Raw genomic sequence first — 22,468 nt, 5'->3', positions numbered from 1 at the left:
TATATATTGTTGTGTTTGAGCGCAGCACTGTTTTTACTAGTTTACCGGGAAGGTTTTGTTTATTGACCTTTTAGTGCTAGCTTCTATTCTCTTTACTTTGCTAAGCGTTGACTTGACATTGTTCATCTATTACAGTACATTAGTATTGATATAATTGTTTGATTTGTGTGATACACAAGATACAATATCTGGGACATAATCAGTCCAAACAGTGAAAAAGTCTTACACATTTGGAACCCCCATACTTAGGAGTAACAGAATGTGTCTGGGGTGAAATTTCATATATGCCTATGCCGTGTGTGAAAAATATCTTATTAAATTGACAACTTTGTGTAAAAACATACATTTTAAGTTTCTTTCTGCATTTTCCAAAAACGTGTGGCAAAAAAATTGGTGCTTCAAAAGACTCACCATGCCTTTTAAAAAATAACCTGAGGTGTTTACTGTCTAAAATGCGGTCATTTCGCAAGTGTTTCTTCTGCCCTGGTGCTCCAGGACCCCCAAATTTTGATAGGTAGTCAGGAAATTAGATGTGTAATTTATTCTCCTAGAAGGCCTGAAGGTACCTCTTGGATTTTGGGCCTCTTTGTGTGGTTAGGCTGGGAAAAAGTCTCTCATATGCTGTATCCCTATACTCTAATTACTTTAATTCTAAGTAAGTCTATGCTATGTGTTAGAAATATCCTATAATTTACTTGAACTATGATTAAAAAAAAAAAAACATTTTCATTTTTATTCCACATTTCCAAAAAATAAAAAATAAGTGAAGTCAGAAGACTTACCATGCCTATAAAATACCTTCTAGGATACCTAGAATAAGAAAAGGGCCTTAAACAGTGAAGTGACACATTTGAAAAAAATATACATTTAAACAAAATAATGGTGAATATAGCACTTGGATCAAATGGCATATACGCATGTGTCCTTGAAGACCTGAGCTATATTATGTTTACTATTGAGACGTTGGCACACAGCTATATGTGTACCCACTGTGTCACCCTGTTCTAGGTACACATTTATTTGGGAATTCCCTAAATATATTATTTAAGGGCCATTGTTTTTAATTTCTAGAGACTCTTTAACCACTTCAGCCCCGGAAGATTTTACCCCCTTCCTGACCAGAGCGTTTTTGCGATTCGGCACTGCGTTGCTTTAACTGACAATTGCGCAGTCGTGCGACGTGGCTCCCAAACAAAATTGACGTCCTTTTTTTCCCACAAATAGAGCTTTCTTTTGGTGGTATTTGATTACCTCTGTGATTTTTATTTTTTGCGCTATAAACAAAATAAGAGCGACAATTTTGAAAAAAACGCATTATTTTTTACATTTTGCTATAATAAATATCCCCCAAAAATATATATAAAAATTTTTTTTTTCGCTCAGTTTAGGCCGATCGTATTCTTCTACATATTTTTGGTAAATTAAAATCGCAATAAGCGTTTAATAATTGGTTTGCGCAAACGTTATAGCGTTTACTAAATAGGGGATAGTTTTATGGCATTTTTATTAATAATTTTTTTTTTTACTAGTAATGGCGGCGATTAGCGATTTTTATTGTGACTGTGACGTTATGGCGGACATGTCGGACATTTTTGACACATTTTTGGGACCATTGTCATTTATACAGCGATCAGTGCAATTAAAAATTGATTACTGTGTAAATGGCACTGGCAGTGAAGGGGTTAACCACTAGGGGGCGGGGAGGGGTTAAGTGTGTTCTAGGGAGTGATTACTAACTGTAGGGGGATGGGCTGTATGTGTGACGTCACTGATCTCCGATGACAGGGAGCAGAGATCGAGTGACACTTGTCACTAGGCAGAACGGGGAGATGCTGTTTACAACAGCATCTCCCCGTTTGTTCTCTCCGTGAGGCGATCGCGGGTATCCCCGCGGCGACGAGTCCGCGGGACCCGCGACCCGACTCGCGCCGACACGGAGCTCCCGGCCGGCGCGCACACATTGGCACGGCGGGGAATTCAAATGGATGTACAGGTACGCCCATTTTCCCAGCCCTGCCAACGTACATCGGCGTGCGCCGGTCGGCAACCGGTTAATGACTGTCTTGGTACCCATGGATTGTCAGAAGACAAATGCTGTGCCTATATTTCAAAAGGGAACAAAGTCTTTATGAAGTAACTATAGACCTGTTAGTTTACCTTCTCTAGTTAGGAAGATATTCACTTTGATAAAAAAAAAAAAAACAAGCAGAAGAGTTTTTGCTGATAAACAATATTCTAAGTGACAGCCAGCATGGATCAATGACCAAGCTGTCAGAAGTAAGCAAAATCTTAGATAAAAGAGTGGATGTGAATATACTTTGAGTATACAGTACTTGGACTTTGTTTTCAGTCTGTAAATGGATAAAAAATGGATAAAAACTGTAATAATAGAGTAGTGATGAATTATTCATACTCTGAATGGTCTAAGGTTATTAGTGGTGTGCCCCAAGGTTCAGTGTTGGAACCCTTACTTTTTAACCTGTTTATAAATGATATAGAGTTTATTATCAATAGTACTATTTCTGTTTGCAGATGAGACCAAGCTGCCTAGAGGGATAACGTTCTTACCTGATGTCTCTAACTTACAAGCACACCTGAATGCACTGTTTGATTGGGCAAATATATTGTAAGTGATGTTTATTGTGGATAAATGTAGTTATACACTTGGGGGATAAAAACATGCTTGCCTCATGCATCCTAAGAAGAGTATAACCGTTGGAGTCAATGATTAAAAGGATCTAGGTGTTCTGGTAGCTCATATACCTAGTAACAGCATGCAATGCCAAATTGCAGTTTTTAAAGTAAGCAAAATACTTTCTTGTAATAAACGAAGTATAGACTCCAAAGAGTCTATTGCGGAGAGCTCACACACCATTACATCGGGAGAAAGCATTGTGTCAACATCAGAAGAAGAGAAGAGGGAAGAAGACGACACATAAGTCCGGGCCACCGCTAGCAAAAGAGCAACAGATGATATCGGAGGAGCCGGCAGAAGAACCTGACACCGGGAGAAGAGGTCGAACACCGGGAGAAGAGGCCGGAGAGCGGGAGAAGAACCGGACACCGGGAGAAGAGGCCGGAGACAGCGGCAAAGTCAGAAGAAGACCTTCGAAGTCGGAAGAAGACCCCCGGAGCTGTCTAATAAATTACTTAAAAAACCTGTGTAGTGTGTTTTTTTTTATTGGCACTTTTTTCCCTAGGTGAATGGGTAGGGGTACGATGTACCCCATACTCATTCACATAGGGTGGGGGGCCGGGATCTGGGGGCCCCCTTATTAAAGGGGGCTCCTAGATTCAGATAAGTCCCCCGCCCACAGACCCCGACAACCAACGGCCAGGGTTGTCAGGAAGAGGCCCTTGTCCTCATCAACAAAGCACCCATCCCCCATGTTGAGGGCATGCGGCCTGGTACGGTTCAGGAGAGGGGGCGCTCGCTCGTCCCCACCCCCCTTTCCTGACCGGCCGGGCTGCATGCTTGGATAAGGGTCTGGTATGGATTTTGGGGGGACCCCCATGCCGTGTTTTCGGCGTAGGGGGTTCCCTTTAAAATCCATACCAGACCTAAGGGCCTGGTATGCCCCACGATGGGGCTCGCAAGGCGTCAATCTCGCCAATAAAAGCGGCGAGATTGACTTCCTTTTCTAGTCCCGTCGTACCCGAGTCACGTTCAAAATGAACGGACTTGTTCATGTGTGGGCAAGTCCGTTCATTTGGAAAGTCCGCTGTAACTCCGTCGGGAACTAGGTCCGCTGGAAAGTCCAGTCGTGTGTAGGCAAGTCTGTCCGTAGTCCGGTCGTGTGTAGGCAAGTCCGTTCGTTTAAAAAAATTCCATCGGAGGTCTGTCAAAAGTCCGTCGGAAAGTCAGTCAGACCAGTCCGGTTGGAAAGTCCGCCCATGTATACGCTGGATTAGTTCACCTTTTCATTATTTTTGTAAAGGTAAAATAAGACGAGAGAGAGAAGACATATTTCAGGGCCAATTTACACCAGAATCCAGTGTACTGCAGAACTTGCATTTTTATGCATTGAGGCACATATGGAATGGGCTGAAGTGCAGCATAACGCACACAAGATATGTCTATTCTGCATTCTTTTGCAGCCCAGCACAATGCACAAGAGAACATGCATTGTGCTGTGGTGCATTGCTGCACATGTATATTTGGAAGTGTGTTGGGGTACTATTTCCATTACATGGAACACATGCAATGTAACCATGACATGATTGGTATGAATGAGGCCTTTGCTGGTGACTTTTGTCAAGTAGACTGCACAGAAAGAATTTAATCAATTCAAATAACCAGAAAATGAGAAATAGCTTGTGAAACATAACAATTGACAAGGGTTTTTAAGTGCATAGAAAAGATCATGTTTTTGTTTTTTTTGTTTTTTATGTGACCTCTGGCTTCCATAATACAAGGACCATCCAAAGCTAATATCATTCCATGGTACAAACATTAAAATCACTTTATTATATACATTGCAGCTCATCCGACAGGCAGTGGTAATATGCACATTCACTCCTCAAATATTTGGTATGCTGCAAGTAACTTGCTTTCTGAGTGTTTCTCTCATAAAGAAGATAGGTTTACTGATATTTCCATTAATAACCCTGACAGCGATTCCCCATTCTGAAAGCGTACGATCCATTTTCCCATCTCAAAGTCATAATTATTTTCTAAAAAAGAAATAGCATCGCTCAAAGTTTAACAGCTGTTAAAACCAATTTGCATGTTTCTCGCAATTGTTAAAATCTTTAGCTAACGCTTGTCAGGAAAAAAAAAATCTATGCACTGGACTGTAATTATGATAATTAGTCAGAAAATTATGTTATCTAATACTACAGTGAAGCCATGTGTTACTAGCATATAGAATCTTCCTGAGATAAAAGTAGTTACTTTGTTTACTGTACCAACTGTAATTGCTGTTAACAGGGCAGTAGGTAAAGTGTTCAATGATGAATGATATTGGTCATCTGGAAAATGAATGGATGTCTAATGATACTTGTGAAAAGGCTCTGCGTATTTTTATTTAGCTTTAAATAATCAATAATTTGATGGCAATGCACTGGCAACAAACAGGTTTCAACAAATAGTGTGCACAAAAAAGTTGGGAAAAGGACAAAAATAGATCAATGGAGTTTACTTCTCTCAAACGTCAATGTTTGTATATTTTCGCTCAATCAGTGCATGCAGGCAATTGTCTGCAGTGCTGATCAGTGTATTCTAACAGTGGAAGAGTCCCACTATCAGAATACAATGGCACAGTGGGGAGGATTCCTTCATCCACGTCAAATGTGTGGAAAGGGGAATCTGGTCCGTTTTTTTGATCAGCCAGGTGACCCATTATAGCCAGCTTAAAGCCAGGTACACATGGATGGAAATTCAGCTGGTTCAGTACAGAACGGACAAATTTCAATGGTTTTTAACCCTCCTGGGACTACTGGAAGACCTTGTTGGACCAGCAGGTTGTATCCAAGCGGATGCAGCTATGATCAGTGTATTTTGACAGCAGAGAATTCCCGCTGTCAGAATACAATGTCCTGGCGGAGGGGATTCCACCATCCACGTTGCTTGTGTAGAACCCAGCTAAACACCATAAAATCAGCTTCATTGACAGTTTGTCCAGTTCATTCACACAATCCAGTTTGCAGTGTGAATATCTGGTAATACCAACAAATCGCTGCACTCTGGGTTTTTTATGCTTAGGCTGCCATACATTATACAATTTTCTTGTGCAACTTTCCTTTAGATTTACCAAAACCATCTAATAGGAGTTCAAACCTAAACACTTTTAATTTGCATGCAATCAGGCAGGCCCTTCTATTACATAGTTGAAGGTAAATCTAAAAAAAATTGAATAAGAAAATTGTATGGTGTATGGCCAGCTTTAGACTGAACCTTTCTGTTTTACAAGCATATAAATGTAGATAGACATCAGCTGTTTCAGGCCCATGGGTTCTTTCCCCAATGATCGAGTAGCAAGGTTTTGGGGGACAGATTGAAGCAAATATTTGCTCATTGATTATGCACCTTTGAGTTTCCTATAAGCTGAATAGTTAATATTTGGCATGGTGGCTTCTGTACTACTACCCTCATGTGTTGAAACTGTATTTGTTTGCTGCCTTGCTGAATAAAATTGTAGCACAAACCTGTTTCCGCTGTTCCTAGGTATCCCTGTATCATGCATGCTTTGCAGCTGCCAATAACATTTTATTTATAACCCTGCAAAAAAGAACTAATCAATAGTGGAAAGGGAGTATATGACCATAAAGTTTGCACCAGAGTTATATTTTTTGGGTAAACAGTTTCAATTGATTACAAAACATTCTCCACTAGAATGAATAGCTCGGAACAAAGGTAACAATGCAAGGGTCGTAACATAGTTTCTAGTGCTAGTTAGGCCCCTTTCACACTTGTGCGACTTTTCCTGTGACTTTGGACATCAGAGTCATATGATAAGTCGTACCCCATGATTCCCAATGATAACCATTCATATCTGTGCAACTTTAAGTTGCACCGACTTCAAAGTAGTCCCTGTACTACTTTGGTCCAACTTTGATGCGAGTTGAGGTCCATAGACCTCAAGTTTACACAGGCATTCCCTGAAATCGTGGCAAAATTGTGTCAAAATCAGGAGACTTTCAAGTCGTGGTAGTGTGAAAGAGGCCTTACTAGATCTTCAAGGCATTATTGTTATATAGAACACAGTCCTGACACCCAGCACAGGAATTCTAGGTTTCTCATCTACACCTGGTGAGGGCCATAGAGTGATCTGCAGAAAAAAAAACAAAATTTTTTTGTTTCTTGAGATCTGTTCTGGATCTTGGAACCCCAAGGCTTTGTAGATCTTTGAATGGGAATAATGGGAACAAGCTTTTATTTCTAGGTCTAGGTCCACATTCTAGGTGTCTTTCTGTCTCTCTCTCCATCTTTGTTGTATAAGCATGATGCTGTGTGAAAAGGCTGACTACTGACAAAACACTTAAGAGGTTCCTGTTTTCAGGAACCCATAAAGGGGCACCATGTTAGTTAGGAACTGACCTACCGCCCCTTACAATATATACACTATATTACTAAAAGTATTGGGACGCCTGCCTTTACACGCACATGAACTTTAATGGCTGTCCAGTCTTAGTTCGTAGGAGTCAATATTGAGTTGGCCCACCCTTTGCAGCTATAACAGCTTCAACTCTTTTGGGAAGGCTGTCCACAAGGTTTAGGAGTGTGTCTATGGAAATGTTTGACCGATCTTCCAGAAGTGCATTTGTGAGGTCAGGCACTGATGTGGATGAGAAGGCATGTATCGCTGTCTCCGCTGTAATTCATCCCAAAGGTGTTCTATCAGGTTGAGGTCAGGACTCTGTGCAGGCCTGTCAAGCTCCTCCACCCCAAAATTGCTCATCCCTGTCTTTATGGACCTTGTTTGTGCAATGGTGTGCAGTCATATTGGAACAGAAAGGGGCCATCCCCCAAATGTTCCCACAAAGCTGGGAGCATGAATTTGTCCAAAATGTCTTAAGTGTTCCCTTCACTGGAACTAAGGGACCAAGCCCAACCCCTGGAAAACAATCCCACACCATAATCCCCCTCTACCAAATGATTTGGACCAGTGCACAAAGTAAGGTCCATAAAGTCATGGATGAGTGAGCTTGGGGTGAAGGAACTTGACTGGCCTGCACAGAATCCTGACCTCAACCTGATAGAAAACCTTTGGGATGAATTAGAGCCGAGACTGCCTTCTCGCCCACATCAGTGCCTGACCTAGCAAATGCGCTTCTGGAAGAACGGTCAAACATTCCATAGACGTACTCCTTAACCTTGTGGACAGCCTTTGCAGAAGAGTTTAGGCTGTAAAGAGTGGGGCAATATTGAACCCTACGTACTAAGACTGGGATGCCATTAAAGTTTATGTGCGTGTAAAGGCAGGCGTCCCAATACGTTTGGTAATACAGGCATACCCCACTTTTAAGTACACAATGGGGTTTATTTACTAAAGCTGGAAAGTGCAAAATCAGGCTCACTTCTGCATAGAAACCAATCAGCTTCCAGGTTTTATTACCAAAGCTTAATTGAACAAGCTGGGGTTAGAAGCTCATTGGTTTCTATGCAGAAGTGAGCCTGATTTAGCACTTTCCAGCTTTAGTAAATAAACCCCATTGTGTACTTAAAAGTGGGGTATGCCTGTATAGTATAGTAATATAGGACAGACTCAATCTCTCAATTCAACCTTAATAGTTGAACAAATTTTTTATTTTATTTTTGGTTGGCTAGATTGAAAGTGTAATGGGCATTGACATATTTAGCATATCTGGCACCTAGGTCCTAGCATTTTTTGACAACCTCCACCCCAAAACAAAATAAATTATTTTCAGTAATGAAGAGACATTTTGTGCTAAATGGTGGGCGTGGCCAAGTTGTGCTATGAGTGGGAGGGGCTTAAAGGGGCATGGGTATCTAAAACCTGAGCCTACTCGCTCTATATACAGGTCAGGAGTATATAATACAGAGAGTGCAGGTTACAGAATACAACCAACAGTTACCTCCTCCTCCCAGTATAAATTCCCCCCAAGCCCATATCCCCAACAGTACAGAACTCTCCCAGCAGGCTCAGATCTGCTCCAGTACAGATTTCCTCCCACAGCCTTAAATCCCCCCTCAGTCCTGACCTCCTAGCAGTGGCGGTTCAGAATGAGGGAGGTCCTCGGCTATGTCATGTGACTGGATCAGAGAAGAAGTCTTCCTCTGTTCTAAACTATACCTGTCAGGTGACCAAAAGCGGTGCTGTAGTGTACATATAGGCACTGCAGCACCATGCAATACACACAGAGAAAAATGTCAGACAGTTGCTGAGTAATCAGCGGCTGATCGTAATTTTTTTTTCTGGCAACACCACAGAGTGTCCACACCTGGTGTGTTTTTATGTATTTATGTATTTCATTTTCTTTTTCTTTTTTTTTTGCTGGTTATCATGAAAGTGGATTGAAGTGCTTTTTTACTCACTGTATTCAGATAAAGGGGTCTGCACATAAAATTTCATTTCCCACAACTCCCTGGGTTCCAAAACCATCCCAGAGAAGGTACGTTTTTCAGCTTCCTTGCCTCAGCAGCCGAAGGAAGCTACACCTGATGAGGCAGAAGTAGCTGGGCAAGTGACCTGAAGCCAGGATAAAGGCCCTCCTTTCTCAGAACTGACATGTGGGGTGGGCAACCAGTCAGAAGGTCTGGAAATCCCAGTTACTGAGGGAGGAGCCCAACTCCTATATGTATTTACAACCTAGGATGAATAAATATATTTACATTACTTACATTCGTGCATGATGTGTGTAGACCAAATACAATTAATTATACATCAAATAATATAAAGTGACAATGATTAAAGTGATATTAGTGCAATAAAGTCTTTTAGTGCAAAAAGTGCTGTAGTGCTCCGTGTCCCAATGATGTCAATACATCCTCCTGCTGAGGGTGGTGTAAAAATCCAAACTCACCAGATGTGTTGGACTCCTTTGCATTATAGCAGAAAGAGTCTACTGTGCTTGTAGGTCATTTGCTGGGGACCAAACCCAATTCGGTATCCTCTGGGGTCCTCTACTATCTCCTCTGTAATGAATGTCCTCCAATAGAAGCCCCGGGGGGCTTCCAGGATGAATAGTGTACAGCATGTGATGTATGGAAAAGAAAGCTCCTCATAGAATATTTTCCTCAGGTTTATTGTTAAAAACAACTTTACAAATTATTTTAAAACTGTCACAATGACAGAACCAGCGTCACTAGAAAACCCTCGGCCCTGCTAGTATGGAGACGTGGTAACTATTCAGCTTCTAGCGTGCATTCCACTCTCCTGGCCGGAAGTAACGTTTGAGAGAGTCAGCTTGATGTGTTTCGTCATAGAGATCAAAAGCCTCCTCTTATTGCTACCAGAATACTGCATAGTCAAAACGTCTAACACTTTTTTTCACTGTATATAATAGGATGTTAATGTCAGAGAAATGCTCTGGAATAAATTTAACTGGTTCAATACTAGGCACTTTTACCCCCTTCCTGCCCAGGCCAATTTTCAGCTTTCAACACTGCCAGACTTTGAATGACAATTGTGTGGTCATGCAAAGCTGTACCCAAATTGTTATCTTTTTTTTTCACAGAAATAGAGCTTTCTTTTGGTGATATTTTTTGCTAAAAAAAAGAAAAAAGACCAAAAATTTTGAAAAAAAAAAAGTTTTTTCTTCGTCTCTGAAAAATGTGTAAATTGGTAATTTTCCTTCTTCACTGATGTGCGCTGATGAGGCGGCACTGATGGGCATTGATGAGAGGGCACTGAAGGGCACTGATGAGGAGACACTGATGAGATGGCACTAATATGCCAGACTGATGGGCACTGATAGGTGGCACTGATATGGGGCACTGATGAGCACTGATAGGGGGCACTGATGGGCACTGATAGGAAGCACTGATGAGCATTGATAGGCGGCACTTATGGGCAATGATAGGCAGCACAGATAGGTGGCACTGAAGGGCACTGATGAGGTGGCGCTGATGAGGAGGCACTAACATGCCGCACTGCTGGGCACTGATAGGTGGTACTGATATGCGGCACTGGTGAGCACTGATAGGTGGCACTGATGGGCACTGATAGGCGGCACTTATGGGTAATGATAGGCAGCACAAATGGGTGGCACTGATGGGCACTGATGAGTGGCACTGATGGGCAGCACTGATGGGCACTGAAAGGAAGCACTGACTGGCATCACTGATGAGCACAGGTTGGAATCATTGATAGGCACAAATTGGCATCATTGATGGGCACAGATTGGTGTAATTGATGGGCACAGGTTAACATCACAGATGGTCACTGACTGGCATCACTGCTGGGAACTGTTGGGGCTGCATTGAAAATGCCCTGATTACCAGTACATATCTCCCCTGTGAGGAGATGCCGCTGATCGGATCTCCTCTCCTCACACTCTGTCAGTGTGAGGTGTGGAAAGCCGAACACCGACACTTCCATGTTTACATGTGATCATCTGTGATTGGACACAGCCTTTTACATGGGTAAAGAGCCTCATCATCTGCTCTTTATCAGGTCATGCCGTGTCTCTGGGATATAGCGCGCCCGCCATCACCACACTCCATGCCCCCGAGCACAGGGGGTGCTTACAATGATAAGCATTTATTTATGAATGTGAAACCTTTATCTAAAAAGAAAAAAACCGTTGCTGTAACTGCTTGTGTAACTGCAGTATTAGCTGGAGTTTGGCTTCAGCATATTAGTGTATCTAAACCTGCTAGTACAGCTGAGCTAATACTCCCCTCCCCCCAGACTGAAAATGCTACTGTTCAAAGCTGCCCCCTGTGCTCCTTCATCCAGTGGGGCACTCTGATACAGGTGATGTGTTACTGGCCAGATCACTAGGGGAAAACAGAAGGGGAAAGGCCTAAAAAGAAAACAAATGCAGCCTCCACATCTAAGGATTTTTTAAGCTGCAATATATTACATTTTTGGTTTTAGGTTTAATACGGCATTAACAATATAATGAGAAATGAGCCCATTCTTTGAGTTCTAGATTCAGAATGACATTGATTGTTGTTACAGCATGTACAAAGCTAGTAGGAATCCTGGACATCCCAACTATCTCCCTACATTTCTAGTTTTATACTTACCTCTGCCTCTCAGTAATAAACAAGCCCTTAAACAGATCCTGTTTGCCTATGTGTGAAGCTGCGTGACAACAGCCTTTATTTGGGCAATTATCACACATTGAATGAAAACTACTGATAGCTAATGTAAACACTGTCAGATAGCAAATACACAGCAACTGTAATTTTTCATGATATAATGAAAGCACCACAGCCTTTTTAAAGGATAATAAGGTTTTCATTACTTAGCTTAGTAAATAGGGTGAAGCTGTGTTCACTTTGAATACCCAATCATGTTCAAGGGAAATTGAAAAAAAATATTTTTTGTTTGCACATGAATGCATGATTAAAGTGAACATAGCTTCCTGTCATTCAATAAGCTTTTTCAAACCGAACATACACTTTACATGCCATATTCCTTTAAGAAATCAACCCCATTGTAAAACTGGCCATAGATGGAGTGATTTTCTTTCCCGCAACCCATTCGATTTCCCCATCAACACAGTGTGTGTTGATGGGGGAATCCCTTCCGCTGAGCCATTGTGTTCTCCTTTGTGAGGGGGGGGAGCCTTCTCCATTGGGAGAATACATTGATTACTGCTAGCGGCCAAAATAGCCACTAGCAATAATCGCATGTAAAATCTAACATGCTGGTTGTACCCGAGTTGATCGATCAATCAACTTGGGTACATTCAGCCAGCCCGTACATGGTTAAAATCTCGGCCGGTCCCTGTTGAACTGGCCAAGATTTAAACAGTCTATGGCAGGCTTGCACTGAGTGAATGGAAAGGAAATGGTCCATTACCAGTACAATAATTGCAGCATCTGGGCTTTTGATGTGATGCTGTGAGTCCATCTGGCTGTGGAACAGGGTAAGGCTACTCATATGCTTTTACTCATATACTTTTACAAAACCAGTAGAGCTCCCCTTTACGTTAACGTATTTATAAAAGAACATGGTAGTCAGACTGCCGAAGCACCCTCAGCTGCCAGCATACCAAAGCACTGACTGCATCTAAGAGTATGTAGTCACTGTTTGGCTGATAATTTTCCACCTGGTTCAGTTGATTTTTATAGTGGTTGTAAAGGCTATTACTTTTTAAATTAAAATAATAAACATGTTTATACTTACCAGCTCTGTGCAATGATATTATATGTAGCGGTCTCTTACGTCCTCTTCTGCAGTCCCCCTGCTGGTGCTCTCTTTTCCTCTTCTGCATGTCCCCCCATAGCAAGCTGTGTGCTATGGGGGCACTCAAGTGGGCACACCCTCGACCCGGGCTGGGTGCCTCCATAGACACATACAGAGTGGTTTGGCCCTGCCCCCCATTCCCTCCTTACTGGATTTGACTGACAGCGGCATAGCTCTCAGTGAAGCCTGTGGGAGCAGGAAGAGGGGAGAGAAGACCTGCAACCGGACACAGAGTTGGATCGATAGAGGACTCGGGTAAGTGTTTAGAGGGTGGTGGTGGGAGGGGGAGGGGGGAATAGTTAGTGGGGTGTTTTTTTTTTACTTGAATGCAGGGAATGCATTAAGGCAAAAATACTCAGACTTTAGAAGCATTGTAAATCAAATTTTGTCATGCTGGGTGGTGCTGACAGGGTCACTCATGACTTGAATGTTGGTCTATTCAGTCAGCTGAAATCCAAGCCATGTTTTGCTAGCTTAAGTCAGGCAGACACAGGGAAGGAATAGCTGGAAAGCAATATGGAAAAGTCCACCAAAGCATGGAAAGAGCAGAAATGGTGCACATTTTGGGCACAAACCATCATAAACTTTAGGTAAACACTGACTTCACATGCAAGTCATACCCCTTCTTACTGCCCCAGTCTGGGCAACATGTTATCCTCCTGAGAGCCAGTGGTGTCTGCAATACTGCACATGTACCAGCATCAGTCAAAAGTGAATAATGCCTTGGCTGCACTTTAATTATTATTATTATTATTATTATACAGGATTTATACAGCGCCAACAGTTTGCGCGCGTTTTACAACATGAGGGCAGACAGTACACTTACAATACAAATCAATACAGGAGGGATCAGAGGGCCCTGCTCGTTAGAACTTACAATCTAGAAATTAAATTAAAATAATTAAATTAGAATAATTAAAATATGGCACAGCTAAATGTACACTGATGATATAATGATTCTAATTTTCACTTGGTGCCTGATTTATTGCAATCATAGTTTCCACTTTGGGGTTTTTGGTGCTTGTAAAAATGCAGAAAATATCTCCAGATTATTTGGAAATCGAATTTTCTGAGCGTGTGTACAAAAGACCGTTGGACAAAAATCCAAAGTACAAACACGCATGCTCGGAAGCAAGGACGAGCCAGAAGCAGTCGGTCTTGTAAACTAGCGTTCGTAATGGAGAATTAACATTTGTGACGTGGCAAATTATGAAATCTCGAAATGCAGCGCACATTCTCTTCTTCTTTAATGGGATAATAATGAAGCTGCTTTCCTGGTGATGGAGTTATTGCAAACGAATTTTATAGGCTTTTTTTTTCTAGTGATATCAAGATTCAAGAATAATATTCTTATGCTTTTTTTTTTTTTATTTGGGTAAGTTACCACAACACCATTATCCTGTAGTTTTTAAGATCAAAGATACAACTATGTTGGTGTCCCTTGTTAATTTTACATTGTATTTTTTAAAATGTAACTGCCTGATCCCAAAATGTCATTTGAAGTAAAACACATAGCCAAGTATTATTCTCCACAGTTTTTTTTTTAATTGTGCTTTAAAAAAGAAAACAAATAAAATTAGATATGCTATCTGCCAATAGAACTTAACCAAAAAGTGCATTCTTTGCATCCAAAAATATAGAAAATATACCACATCAAATCATTATTCAACCAAAAAAATAATGTCAAAACAATAACTCCAAGGCCAATAATAAATAACACGTTATCTCCTCCGATTCCGCAACGTGTCTGGTTGACGAACAGCCGTTCAGAAACAAACTGAAAAGCACAAAATGAAAAACACGAAATGAAAAGCATGAAAAGAAAAGTGCGAATCAACACTCACCAAACTTCTACTAACAAGAAATTAGCAGCAGGAGCCCAAAGGGTGGCGCTAAAGAGCTGAAAAACAACGTAGTATGTCACTACATTCGTAATTGTTGGTCAACAATTGTGTGGCCGTGTGTATGCAAGACAAGTTTGGGCCAACGCCCTTCGGACAAAATTCCACGTTTTTGTTGGTGAAAAATTTGATCGTGTGTACGAGGCTTTAGACTCAAATGCTTAGAACCAGCTGCCATATACAGCATATACCCCTTTGCAACAAGGTAATGTATTATATGCATATATTACACTTTAGCTTTAACTTAAAAGAAAACCTTTTTATTCTTCTTGCTATTCTGGATTATTATTTTTTTATTATAAATAAGTGAAATATATATTTTACCTGTAGAGTGCGACAGCGAAAGAGTTAGTTTGTATCTACACTTCATTTTTAACATTCTTTAAATTGATTTCATTTTATGATTTTAACATTCCTATTTTCTCTTTTTTTTTTAAAAAAGAGCTATGTTCTGGAGTATATGTAAATCGAGCTATTCTTCACTTTCCTTTTCTTTTCTTGGTCACCAACATCGGAAACATAAGCAGAGATAAGGGAACAAGTCAAAATTCATTCTACCTTCAATTAGAGCTCATTGGACCAAAACTGCATTTTAATTTAAGGTTTTTCAGAGATTCTATGGATATACTGTTTTTTACTGTAGGGGGATTATTTTCCTGGGATTAAGCCATGCTCTCTTGATTTTTTTCCCCAAAAACTGGTTTGTTTTAGATTTGACAGTGTGCTTTGAAAAAGGGGAAGAATGTGCAAATTTAGAAGATAGTCGAGTGGTGTCTGTTTAATTTGTAAATTCAAGACTGTGACTGGAGAACAGTAGAATGGACTAATAGTATGAATAGTGGCATGGGTGGGGCAGGTCTAGAGACCCTGGCTCTAACCGTACTTGTCTCAGCTAGACTTGTCAAAGTCATCACCTTCCTACTGGTACTGCAATAACCAGACAGGCAATCTGTAAGAAGTGCTAATAGATTTTTGGCTCCTTAAAGGCTAAAAATAATAAATGCACATGTTTTTGCATAAAAGTGCATAAGTGCAAAAGTGCTACGAGACGTTATTCCAATAAGCAACTAGTGCTGCCTGTCTACAGCACAACCAGTAAAAAACAAAAAATTAGCTTGCACATGATTGGATGATGTAAAATGAGTTAAGTGACCTCTGGAATTTTGTAGAGACCAGTGGATAGTGCCAGCTGATGCTGGGACTGAAACCTAGTTGTGATGTTCTCCTTAAAGAGCCATTAAGAACTACAGGTGAAGATAGGACAAGGCTAACTGAGCTTTAGCAGTGGTCTTCAGAGATGTGAGAGACAAATGTAAAAAGGCAGCATAAGTCAAGGAAGAAGGGAATATGTTGAAATACACATAAGCAATGATTAAGCTTCAGTTCACATCCCGTCCTCTCAGATGTCCTTGAGAAGTTAAAGACATTGCTGAAGTAGTTGGCCCTCTACTGGCAACCATCTGATTTAAAGCTGTACACAATTTCAAATGCCCACTGGGGGATATTGGACCTACTAATGGCTCAAAATAATTTTGGGGAAGAATGAAACAGGCATCCTGAAAATTTGATACAAAATGCCAACCTAATAACAGTCACTACCCTAACTGACCTTTTTGCATCTCCCTCCTTAATGCACCTCTGTGCTTCTCAGCCTGCTTCTCAATGCTAAATCTTTTATAATGGAGGTGGGTGCCCATTCAATTTATCACTACTGCAGATGGCAAGAAAGCTGTTCACAGGTTCAGATCGGATGTTATGGATGATGGGAGACCTGCCAATATCACAACAAATACACTTGTGATATGACTTCCAATGGCCCATTTCCACACAATCTCTGAATCTGACAATCTCTGACTGTATATACTATATATATATATATATACATATATATAACATATTTGAGAATTGTGTTTAAATGTATACATTTTGACCAGAGTCTGTTTAAACTGAAGCTGGTGACTACTTATGAACAGGCCTGGTGTTTGCAGTGTTCATCATCTGCTATTGGAGTACTAGGTCCTAGGCACACACAGTAAATCATCCCAACTTTCTTCCACTCCATTTTGCACTGTGCAAGGCATTAGTAGAGTGTGTATACATTTATGTTAATCACACACGCCATCCAGGATTCTTCTATCAATATGAAATGTTATGTGCTCGCTGGGTTGGCGCATCTCGTATTGTTATGTGCAATATACAAAATAATGTGTCTAACTATGCCATTTATGCCTTTGAAAGAAAAAGCAAATTACTTACCGAAAAGAATGGCATTTGCATGGCTGTGTGTCAGCTTTTCAAGCCTTTCCGTACTACAAAACATTGCTTTCCTCACTTAGAAAATGCATCCTCCCATCACTCATAAACCATTTCAAAGCACTTTATGAGTCTACAGAGCGAAATGTACTTATCTTGCATTGGCAGTGTCCCAGCTGTTACAAAATTGCTATTGTCCTAATACTTACAAGGCAATTTTAGCATCAGTTAATAATTTTACAGGATAGATAACTTCTTCGTTTTTTTTTTAAATGACAGACATTAAACAATAGCAGCTTGGCATTTCTTGAAGCAGCAGATGACAGCTCAGAGATTAAAGTGATTTTAATGTATAGTCTATGCGGTTTTATTCTCTCAGTGACAATTCTTATGCAAGAGGGTGGAAAAAAATCCTTTTAAACACTTGGACTAGAGAACACAACACATTTACCATTCTAAGAGACATTTTGTAGAAATCTTGTTTAGGAAGTAATGTCATAAATTTGCATTTACAGATACCAACTAACAGGAATGGAAATTTATCACACATACAAATATATATATATATATATATATATTTATATGAGTACCCTCTAATAACAGGGTAATGGGTATTGAAAAGGAAGAAAAAAAGAAGGAATAAATGTAGACTATAATAATGTGGACATATATTAATGTGTTCAGGTACATGTGTAATCTATATATATATATATATATATATATATATATATATATATATACTTTCTATCCAATTTCAATTCTAATCTATATAAACCTACATAGTGCTTTATATCCCTCTAGAATAAAGAACATATCTAGCTCTATATCTGCATATACAATATGTGTGTTCAAGCATTTGTCTGTCTAAAGGTGGCTGATCTGACTGAGTGGCTCCACCATGTATCAGGCTGAATTCACCAAGTTATATTACAAGGATAAAATAAAATATTTTTCATGTTTTGAAAATAAGTATTCTTTACTCTGGTGTTTTAACTTTGTGAATCAAGCCATTTGTCACCTAAGTGGAATCATAAAATGTAAGTAGGATTTTTTTTTCATTTATTTGCTATATAGGCTTCTTACCTTCCTGTGCTCAATCTTCTTTGAAGTTTACAGCGAGCTGTGCATTTGCGGCCCAGTGTACAGTCCTGGAATATTCTAGGTGCCTAGATACATTAACCAAGATGCCGAACCTGGAAGATGGCTAGGTAAAGACATTGGCACTGACGGAGGAGCTTGCAAATGTCAACACAATGGAAAGGAAGTAAGAATACCAGAGTTTAGATCTGTTTTAAAGGAAATCTACAGTATACCATGTTATAGTATAAAGACTTTCAAAGATGGCCTTTCCATCTATAGATATCAATTTCTAGAGTGACTTGTTGTTCCTTTGGCTTCATCACTTCCCGAATCACAGACCCAGAAAAATATGCAGATCAGGAGTTTTGACGTTACTTTCCTAATCTGAATGCTTGTGTCTGTGTGTCTTCACCAGGGAATTTGCTCTTTATTTCCTGTTTCAATTATAGAGTTTCACAGGGAAATTAAGTGATAAAAAAATCTCTACAGTGGGTCTAATTTCTTCCTCTACATTGTCCTAAGTTAAAGTGTTTGTTATCCAGACATTTCATATCCTAAAATGCGGCTGCTGTACCATGTACTTGTATGAAAAAGTATTCTGTTCTCATTGTATTGTTTCTTTTATGTGAAATCCCTGGCGTTCCTGACAGTCCCTCTGCTTTCCTATTAAAAACTGACCACAGTAAGCAGAACACACGGTGGTCAGTTCTCTAGCTACACTGGGAACTCAGCCTGCTTTCCTCCAATGATCAGACTTGTCCTGATACCCCCTGCACAGGCTTTCAATGGAGGCTTAGTGTACTGTTGCTTCTCCTCACCACAGCTCTTATGCAGCTGAGAACAGAGGGAGCAGAGGGAATGTGATATATATATATATATATATATATATATATATATATATATATATATATACTTACACCAATATCTTGTCTTTCATCTCTATTGTAAACTGAATAGGTTGTCTTACAATGTGATTGTTTACAATCACTTTACATTTTACCTGGAATTGACCTTACAGGATCAGACCATTTAAATCTGGTAGTTCAGTTCTTGATAGATTGAAGTGGTTGTAAAGCCCCAGGATTTTTTTTAACCTCCATGCATTCTATGCATGAAGGTAAAGAAACCTTTCCTGTGCAGGCAACCCCCCCCCCCCATCCCCTCTAATACTTACCTTAGCCATATCATGATCCAGTAATGTGCACAAGAGGCTCATCTCTCCGGGGACTCTCAGTGGCAGAGACAGCAGTGGAAGCCATTGGCCCTCGCTGCTCATCATTTACAGCCAGTGAGACAGTGAGAAGAAAGAGAGGGCAGGACGAGTCGCGGCTCTGTGTGTGAATGGGCACGCAGAGCAGCAGTTTGGGAGCGAGCCTGCTTGGGTGCCCCGATTTCAAGCTGCTTGCTCTGGGGGCACACGGCAGGAGGGAAAGGCCAGAAGTATCGGTGTGGGACCTGAGAAAAGCAGGATCGAGACTGCTCTGTGCAATACCATTGGCACAAAGCAGGTAAGTAAAGGAATGTTATTTTTTTTAAATGCCCTTAATATCGCTTAAAGGCACATTAAATTATTACTATTTGATAAGTATCTAAACTTAAGAACAATATTGTAATAAGTTGCAGCTTACTAGTGCTTTGATGTTGTGGCTTCCTTTTTCCTTTATTTTTACCTGGTGATCCGGCCAGTTACACACTTTTGTCCTATGTGGACATGCTCACACACTGTACTGTATCATGTTGTGTCACATGATCAAAGGCCTACAGAACACTTCCCTTTCCCATAATATAGGCTGGAGGTGCTTTGTAGTTCACAGAGGTAGACTAAAAATACACTTTAAATATTTCCTGCTATGCTCCACACTATTTGAGCATAGCAGCATAGCATGGTGTCAGCAGCAGTAATAGTAAATTTCAGCACTGTCAATAGATGCAAAATGAACCCCCAGTATTAGTGTTAGTGGGTGCATCAAGAAAATCCCAGCATTAGAGTTGAGGACTTCAATGATAACCTACAAATTAGTTGTCAGTGGTCGCATTAATAACCCAGCATAGGCATCAGTGACTGAACTACTAAATCCATCCCAACATTGGTGGTCAGTGGCAACGCTGTTAACCCCTTCTTGTATTAGCTGTCAGTGACATTACTTTTTATCCCCCATATTTGGTGGTCAGTGGCAGTATTATTTATTTTATTTTTTTTAAACTTGAAATTATTTTATAATAAGGTATTGCAGGTTACAGGCGTAGAAGCATCGTTACCAAAAGTATACAGAGTTAACAGTTATAGGACAAATACTGTAGACAATAAATAAAGAGATTGCATTAGGTTCTGTCAATGCATAATTGGTCCAGTAAATAAGCAACAGTTGGCATGTGGTTAGAAGCAGTTACTCAAGGATATAGAGAAGTTAGGAACAAATGAATTGTCTAATTATATTCTAACAGTTGTTCATGCTGGGGTAAGGAGATCAAGCCTTTGGTCTTTTCTTATCCATACATTAGGTATAGAGAGTAGAGAATTTCCCTAAGTAAGCGGGGAACTTCTAGAATCGGTCATCCAGTGCTCCCACTGTTTAAGGAATTTGGTAAAGGTTAGATGGGCCCTGAGGAACATATATTCCAATTGGAAGCGTTGATGTAAAATTGTTATAAGCTGTGTAATAGTCGGAGGCATGGTGGATTTCCAATTACGAGCAAGGGAAAGTCGAGCCGCTATAAAGATGTGAGTGACAATTGAGTGAAATTTATGTGGCCAGTCAAGTGTCAGTATTATTAAACCCCTTGACCTCCCCACATTGGAGGTCAGTGGGAGTCATTTCTCACTCCACCCCCATAGGTGGTTAGTAGCAGTAGTTTGTAAACCCCCCCCCCCCCACTGGTGGTCCATTGATGTGAATGTATCTGCCCCTGGCACACCGCTGCCACTCTGGAAGGTGCCCGACAGGTGATGGACCCAGCTCAGGACTAGGAAGGCAGCATACAGATAATTCTACAGCTTGTCTGATTTGTGTCATATAATTGTATGTTTTCTAAATAATACTACTGTAAAAATAAGAAAACTCAAATAGAAACAAACACAAATATATTTGCCAATATCTAGTGACCCTGATAATGCCTACAGTATTTTAACTCCAGTTTCACAGATTGTTAAGACGATTACAAGATTAGTGTCTAACTGTGTATTATGTTCACATAATTTATTAAACAGAATTTCGAACATGCCTTCCACATTATATTTGCTGCAATGAAATTATTCTGTGCATTAATAAAGATGAGTGAATGTGGAGCTGCTGGAGGTAACCTGTGAAAGAAAGGCCATATGAAGGAAAGTGCTAGTATAGCGAAGCAAGTCTGCCACTGTGTTTTTCTTATTGCACATTAATAAGAAGGAAATTCCTGCATATCTTTAGTACATGCAAATTGTTGTGTGTACTGGATGTATACACCGTAGAATATGTGTGACACACAATTACTTCATAACTATGGATGCAGTTTTCCATATTGCTCTTAATAAATCACTGATCCAGCTTTGGGTATCCTTACTGTTGTTGTGATATTGATCATAGTGGGGATATCTCTTTGAACTAGGTAAATAAAAGTAGATGTAAACCCTAACTGAAGATTGTAATTTTTTTAAACAGTGAAAAGCTGTTGATAAGCGGTCATAAGACTTAGCATTGCTCATCACAGTAATAAGTCCCTAGTGAGGTGTTTAGTAAACCAAGATGAGTCAGGTAGGAACCAAAATACAGGAAATATCTTGTCACTTTCCTTCAAATAGAGTTCTTGGTGATAAGTACACAAAAAATAATAGGAATGGACCTGATTAATAAACAGCGAAAGACACAAAATGCTTTATCAGTGTGATAAATATAGAGAAAAGCCCCTAGATTTATCAACAAGTTAGACTTGGTGCCATGAGCATGGTAACAGAGTAGAGAGATGGAGGAGATTAGCTAATATTGGTGGGGGGCGATGAAAACCCTTGGCATTCTGGAGACACAACAGGTGGGTTGAGAATTTAGAGTCTCCAGGATATAGTTATGTCTATGGCCCATCTCTTAGGATCATAGGTTTTGTCCCGCAAATGTCTGTGTGCATCTTTCTAAATCCCTCTCCGCTCTCCTCTCCATGCTTTTCACATCACATTTCAGTGAAATTTCATTGCTGCTTATCGGCGCATTTTACTGTGATAGTTCAGCTACTGAAACAGGCTGAAACTTTTCTCCGGTAGTGATAAAAAATCACTGCGATGTGTGGAGAAAATATTAAATTGTGAAAATTCAAGTATTATCGCAGTTTATTAAACAGATACCTTAGTGTGATAAAGCACCATACTTCATAAACAATTGCAGTGTATTTGCTTTAATAAAATACTATTTCCACCCATGTTTTCATCTTTTGTTGCTC

The sequence above is a fragment of the Aquarana catesbeiana genome, linkage group LG13 (genome assembly GCF_042186555.1).
Source record: "Aquarana catesbeiana isolate 2022-GZ linkage group LG13, ASM4218655v1, whole genome shotgun sequence".
Lineage (NCBI taxonomy): Eukaryota > Metazoa > Chordata > Amphibia > Anura > Ranidae > Aquarana > Aquarana catesbeiana.
This window is presented reverse-complemented; position numbering follows the sequence as displayed.